Source organism: Petaurus breviceps, unplaced genomic scaffold (genome assembly GCF_028583685.1).
Source record: "Petaurus breviceps papuanus isolate PSGF00001 unplaced genomic scaffold, PetGlider_PUasm1.0 214, whole genome shotgun sequence".
NCBI lineage: Eukaryota > Metazoa > Chordata > Mammalia > Diprotodontia > Petauridae > Petaurus > Petaurus breviceps.
In genome coordinates this window covers 14316101-14323925 of record NW_027185863.1, presented here as the reverse complement: position 1 = coordinate 14323925, position 7825 = coordinate 14316101, and the positions used below count along the sequence as shown (strand labels likewise).

The 7825-nt window shown below is 37.3% G+C and overlaps 1 long non-coding RNA gene across 15 annotated transcripts in view; it reads left to right on the top strand.

The window, feature by feature from the left end:
- The window catches only part of LOC138165769 (uncharacterized), a 90916-nt gene that overhangs the window by 40309 nt on the left and 42782 nt on the right, over positions 1-7825 (top strand). The window lies entirely within an intron of this gene.

Here is a 7825-nt window from a genome sequence, read left to right as displayed (position 1 = left end):
TCTCTCTCTCTCTCTCTCTCTCTCTCTCTCTCTCTCTCTCTCTCTCTTTCTCTCTCTTCCTTCCTTCCTTCCTTCCTTCCTTTCACAGGATGGGTCTTGGGGAGGAAGTATACATTACAAAATGTAAGTGATATAAGAACAAAATATATTAATAACATTTATTTTTTTTTAATTCATAGCTTGAATAGAACTTTTGCAGGCCTTTTGAAATTGATTTCCATTTCCAAGTGCTATAATCTGTAATTGATAAATCTCAATTAAAATCTCAATCTATCTCAAAACACCTTTAATAAGTTGGAGAAATGGTAAAGGGGGAACTACTTATCCATGAGTAGGAATGTGCAGGTAAATGTTTAGCAAACTGACTCTCTGGAGGGGAAAAAATGCATTCAATGCATACTTTTAAGTTTGATCTGCATTAACATTTTCTCCATCATTTTCTTAAGTCCAGTCAATCAAGAAAACAATAAATCAAGCCCTGATTTGTAGCATGTTTGTCCATTTCTGATGTGTAAATGCTCACATTAAAAATTTGATGTTTGACTTTCACTAGCCGGTTCAAGTTGTCTGTAGCACAGCACTGCTCTTGAGTATTAATATCATTATTAAGGCTCATAGGATCATAGGTGTAGAGCTGGAAAGAACAAACAGAGGTCCAAGGAGGTTAAATAATTTGGCCAAGATCAAACAGGTCAAAGGTAGAATTTGAACTCAAGTATTCTGACTGTGGAATTAGTGGTAGAGGAGAGGGTGGGGAGGGGCCTGGGGGGGAAGGGTTGTTTGTTTTGTTTTCCATCTCTGAAATTTGACATCATCAGAGTTGGTCTAGATATTCATTTTTAAATTTCAGTATTTTGACCATAAGGCGTTGAACTGCCTTTTCAAATCTTCTGGGATTCAGCCACGCTCAAGGGCTTTGGTTGGTGAGGTGCCTCCATCTCCTGGTAAAAAAATTTAGTTTCAATTCTGACCTGGTACATGACAATTTTTGACTTAGATTCACCAATTGTGCTGCTACCTTTTTAAACTAGCCCTTGCCCATAGGTGGCAGTAGAAGAACCAAAGGCAATATTAATTTTACATAAGAGGTAGCATTTCTGTGAAAAAAATGATGTAAACTTCCTCTAACATTTGGAAAATTATGCTAACCATGCTCTGAAAAGAGTTAAAGGAACTACAACAGTAAACATAATTTTCACCAGACATTTTGTGAATGTTTTCATAACAGCCTAGAAGATTGCAATCTTGAGGAAACAGAAAATGGTCCTGTCACTCATGCTGGATGGCAGCTTAATGGAATTTTTTCTCCTTACAGAAGATAACTGTGTGGTTGATTGAGTCTGAAAATAATGATAATAACTCATATTGATATAGCATTTTACAGTTTGAGTGCTTTCCTCACCCCAAACCTTTGAGATAGCGTTGGGGTTTTTTAATAGGAGAAGTAAATGCTAAGATTTTAAAAGACTTGATGTCAAAAAAAAGGTCAGAAAACAGTCATAATATTCCTTGCAATCAGAGAATCTCAGGGACCCCCTTGATTAATCTGAACCAGAATCTCCTCTACTAGATATACCTGACAAACGACCATATGACTTTTGTTTCCAAGCATCCACTGAGGGACAACCCACTCCCTCCTGAGATGGCCTGTTATGCTTTTGTATAGCTCCACACAGCTCAAATGCGTGGCCAGTGGCTACAGTCAGACATCATGTGTCTGAAAGATAATAAAACCTTGATGCCCCAGGAGGCTAGTTAGAATAAGAAATTGATGGGGCAGCTAGGTGGCACAGTGAATAGAGCACCGGCCCTGAAGTCAGGAGGACCTGAGTTCAAATCTGGACTCAGACTCTTAAAACTTACTAGCTGTGTTACCTTGGGCAAGTCACTTAACCCCAACTGCCCTGCCTTTCCCTCTCCAAAAAGACAAAAAAATATAAAAAATAGAATAGAATATGAAGTAGACACAACCTGAAGAATCTGAAACCCAAGAAGAGAGGGAAATATAAGTGTCATGTCTTCAATCAGAGTGGCAAGATCAACTCCACCTAGAAAATGGTTCCATTACAATTGTAATGGCATCCTGCCTTACGTCAACCCAGATTTGCCTCTGCAGATTCTGTCCTTTCCATCTGTCTCCTCCTTCTGAAAACTGGAAAGCTAAGGGAAGAACAGAGCTGACATGAATTATTTGTTATTAAGGGTCAGATTATTTTGTCCTTCATACTTCTCCACTACGTGCCCTATAATCTAGGTGGTAGTTATCTTGGTGTGAAATCATGTCTCCATTTCATGGACAATTCATCTCTTTGCCTGTTTCTGCTCCGTAGATAAGTTTTTCTGTTAGGAATAGCTTCCTATTCTAATAGGAAAAAGAGGCTGATACTCAATTGGAAATAGTTGAATTCTAGGTCATCATTTGCTACTATACATTTAGTTAAGATTATTAGCAGAGATAAAATGAATGTCTGATAGGATATGAATATATAATAACTGATTTATCTGGACAGATGAATGCTGTAAGACAGGTTGGGCCAGAAGGGGCCTGATCGACCGAAGTCAGAATAACAAAAGGGATTGATTGTGTGTCCTTGGCTTCATTACTTTGCAGTTAGATGTGAAAGATTCTTTAGTTCTGAAGATTCAGTGCAATGTTTGATTCTAGATGAAAGAATTTCTAATGTGGGTATCACAGCTTAATAACTTTGCTCTTAATAAAATCACCTGTTAGGGCCTATGCACCGTCCAATCCCCTAGTAAGACTAACTTTCTTTTTTTAAGTCACAGTTGTTCCTTCATCTTTGGCTCATTACCCTTACATTCACACTTTAGGATTCTTCCCCAAGTCTCCAATCTTCCCTTACTTGACTGGTAGACAAACCAAAACATTTGGTGCCATTTTCAATTATGTGATGTGAATGGAATCTCTGGGCAAAAGAATATCCTATAATTCCTCTTTCTGTATTCACTGGCTGTATTTTTAATTAATGTGATGATATTTCACTATTCCATCAATATTTAATAATTTATTACTGATTTATTGGATAATAAAAAAGTAATAATTTTAGTATGACTGCTCTCTTCACTGATGCAGATCTCAATCACAATTTTCTAAGTTTTTAAAAAATATTAATATTTGTAGTGAACTTTTTAATGTCCAAGGAAACATCACCTAGTAGCCAGTCCTTTTGCAATGAGCCCCTTCAACTTAGCAAATCTGCTTCTTGGGCACCAGTCACAAGGTCTGTTGATGGGCAGATATTCAAAGTGTTTCCATTTATTTTGATAGCATCAGAGAAGGGTTAATAATTGGCAATAATTATAGAGCACTGTGACAGAAATAGGACAATTCCCTCTTGGGAAGAGAGGAAGAGTCCAAATTGAAAGCCAAACAAATGTGAACCAAAAAAGCCAAGAATGTTGGTTCTCAGGGTTCCTTTGGAGAGACAAAAATGTGACATCAGAGAAGGGTAGGGAATAGGTTAAAGAACAGAGATTTAAGCTGGGCGGGCAATACTGGATCAGGAGGTAAGGTATAGGGAGTGCTGACTGTATGCCTGCACCATTTACTATAAGTTTCTCTCTTTTACAGTAACTACTTGGGTTCACGGCCCCCTCCAAAAACTGCATTGATGGTCCCCAGAACTTAGTGCTGGCACATAGCTTAATAAATATTTATAGCCTGGCTGACAGGTCTGCCACACTGTGTTCCTGACTCAGTTGCCCAGAAAGTTCACATACTTGGACCACTAGGACCAGCTAGAGTTTGTCTTATATTAGCATAGTCTTTTAGAAATCATCCATGGGGCGGCCAGGTAGCACAGCGAGTAAGAGCACTGGCTCCAGTGTTGAGAAGACCTGGAGATCGAATCCCGGGCTCAGACACTTAGCACCCACCCAGAAACACCTGGCCCTGTAACCTTGAGCAAGTTACTTAACCCCAATTGCTTAGGGGCGGCCAGGTGGCTCAGCGAGTAAGAGCACTGGCTCCAGTGTCGGGATGACCTGGATCAAATCCGGGCTCGGATACTCAGCACCACACCCAGAAATAACTGGCCATGTAACCTTGAGCAAGTTACTTAACCCCAATTGCTTTAAAAAAAAAAAGAAATCATCCAGTATCAGTCCACACCATGAAGAAGAATAGGATGAAAACTAGAGGCGTTAAACAAAATTTTGAGAAATTAACCTATGTGAGCATGACTCATTATTTTATACTGTTCTGGGCTTGGTGCTTAGTAGAAACATTGAATGACAAAAATAGATTTTAGGTGAAATATGACAAATTTTACTTCTTCTCTTTTTCTTAATTCTTCTAGAAAATGAGGACCATAAAAATCTATTGCTTTCCTTACTAAATCCAACTTTTTCCAGCTGGTCTGTACCATAAATGAACTCTTTTCAACTTTACCACTTATCCCCCCTTCCATGTGAAGCTCAGCTCAAGTGACTTTTCCTGCAAAAGAACGTTCCTGGTCCATCCCCTGAAATCAGTGACCCCTGAAATTCAAATACAGATGTAGATGTACATGTAAATGTATGTGTATGTATGAGTGTATGTGTGTGTCTGCATGTATACACAGAGATATTGTAACAGCAAGCACCCCAGCATCCCCAGGGTGGCTGCTAACACAGGTTCTTAGATCTGTTTTTCTAAAGGAAAGCAATCCAAAATGGGTTAACAATCTTGCTTTAATCAATCAAACATATCATTTACCTAGTTCAGGGGGAAAAGTCAGCACCCTGAACTTCAGAGTATACAGAGGTTACAAGCAGAAATTACAAGAAGATAGAGCAATAAACAGATCAAGCAGACAGGCTTCCAACTGTCCAACCATTACATACATACCTAATCACTGTTACCAGAGAGGGAAGCATCAACATCTGGGTTTTCAAAGCCAGGGGGCTCTCAATGGCTGCCCAGAATCTCCTCTGGTCAAATCACACAACACTTCTCAAAGTGAGCCCCAAAACAAAGCCTCATATCAGGATTTATATAGCCTTGTCCAGGGTCAGAGAATGTAATAACCTTCTTGACCCAATCACAAAGTATCCCCTGAAAAACAAGCCTCCCACCACAGGATTCAGGTGCACTTAAGCCAATTAAATGGCCTAGGGGCAGGGAAGATCTTACACAATACAATCTTAGAAAGATGGCAAGAACATAAATTTACATTCCCATTACAGATATATACATATATTTTATACACATACACATATACATACATGTATACACACACATATATCAAGAGGAAGTGGGTTGTCCCTCAGTGGATGCCTAGAAGCAAAAATCATGCGATCATTTGTTAGGTATATCTAGTAGAGGAGATTCTGGTTCAGATTAATCAAGGGGGTCCCTGAGATTCTCTGATTATGAGGAATCCTACCATTATTTTTTTACTTTTTTTTTGGACAATCAAGTCTTTTACTTGTACTTGTAATAGGAATGTAAATTTGTAAGATCTTCCCTGCCCCTAGGCTAAAGTGCACCTGGAGCCTGGGGTGGGAGGCTTGTTTTTCAGTAGATACTTTTTGATTGGCCAGTGAGACAATAAGGTGGTTACATTCTCTGACCCAGGAGAAGGCTATATAAGCCCTGATGTGAGGTTTTGTTTTGGGGCTCACTTTGAGAAGTGTTCTGTGATTTGATCAAATGAAACTCTGGGAAGCCGTTGTTGAGAGTCCCCCGGCTTTGAAAAACCCAGATGTTGATTTGGTATGGATGTAATGGTTGGACAGTTTGGAAAACTGTCTGCTTGATCTGTTTCTCTGTCTTGATAATTCTGTCTGTATACTCTGAAGTTCGGGGTGCTGACCTTTTTCCCCTGAACTAGGTAAATGATACATATTTGATTGATTAAAGTAAGCTTGTTAACCCATTTTGAGTTGCTTTCCTTTATCAAAGCAGATCTAAGAACCTGTGGTGGCAGCAACCCTGGGGACGCTGGGGTGCTTGCTACTATAGTACTCCACTATACATTATAAATAAATATATATACATGCATATATGTACACATGTGTGTATTATATGTATATTACACACATATTTGAATTTCTGGGGTCACTGGTTTCAGGAGATGAACCAGGAAAGTGTATGTGTGTCTGTGTGTGTATATGAATATGTGTATATACACATATTCTTATATACACACATACAGGAAAGCACACACACATATATAGATAGGAAAGTATATACACATACATGTATATGTATGTATGTTGTGTTACATGGATGTATATATACACTGCACATATGCATATCTATATGAATATGCTTGTGGATATGTGTGAACATGTGTATAGGCATATGTGTATGTCTACATATGTACATATAATACACTTTGTGTATATATATATATACTTTTTTTTTTTTACTTAGATGTTTTCATATTGATTCCCCCAGTAGAATGTAAGCTCCTTGAGGGCAGGTACTGTTTTGTTTTTATCTTTGTATCCCCAGGAGCTAGCAAATGCCTGACACATGGGAGGCACTTGATGAATGGTGATTGATTTGATTGCTCACATGAATGTAAATATTAATGCATCTTCCTTATCAGTCAAAACATGAAATTATAGAATTAGAATGATAACATTTCAAAGTTGGAAAGGCTGGACTGGATAGGGCATTTCCTCTACTTTGTTCTAATAAGTGGTCAGTTAGTAATATGAATAGCTTTAAAAAAAAAGGTCAAAGATCCTCCTTATAGCTATAAATCAGATTTTTAGAGCTGGAAAGGAACTTTAGAGATGATTAGTTCAATCTTCTCATTTTATAGATGAGAAAATGGAGGCCCATTGAGGCAACTAATAAGAAATTACATATATTTAGCGCTTTCTTCATAAAAATGTGGTGAGGTACACAGTATGAGTATTGTTGTTCCTGCTTAACAGATGATAAAACTGAGACTCAGGTTAAGTAGAACATCCCATGTCACACAACTGGAAGGTGTTGGAAATAGTATTTACACCTAAGTCCTCTAACTCCAAGTTTATTGTTTTCCACCATAGCTGACTTCCTCTTAGAGATTAACTCAAAGGTACATCAAAAGTCACTAAAAAGTTCCTTGAAAAATTTTTGTTTAAATAGGAGGTAAGAAGGAAAAATGAGAGTTGAACAAAGATTGAATTAAGTAAAGAAGGAAAAATGAGTTGAGCAAAGATTGAATTAAGTAATTATGAATTAAGTAAAGAAGAAAAAATGAGAGCTGAACAAAGATTGAGTTAAGTAATTATGAATTAAGTAATTATGAATTAAGTATTTGGTATAATGGAGAAAACATTAGATTTGCTGTTAAGATCTCAGTTCAAATCTTGCCTTAGACACTTACTAACTGTGTGACTTTAAGCAAATCACTTATCCTCTCTAAGGCTCATATGTAAATTACACATAATAATAGCATCTACTCACAGTGTTATTGTGAGGATCAAATGAGACAATGTGAGTAACAAGTGAGATAAACATTTCATATAAATGATTACAAAATTAAAGTGTTATATAAAAGTAAGCCATTATACTTAATAAAAAATAGTAAGATTTTTATAAAAGGCAATGGAGAAATAGCTCTACCAAACCTTATAATAAACAGAGCCATTAAAAGTTAACTGTATATTAGAAAATGGAAATGGCATCTGTCCTCTGTATGACACTACCAATTTATAATCACCACCCAAGTGTGTGCAAAAAAAATGGAAGTAGGAGATGCAAGAGAAAATACGTTTGGCACAATAAATCTACAGATCTTTATATTCATTTTTTTCTGCTTTGTCATTTTAAATACTGTATCAGCAATGCCATATTCACAATGCCTATAGAGATTACAAATAT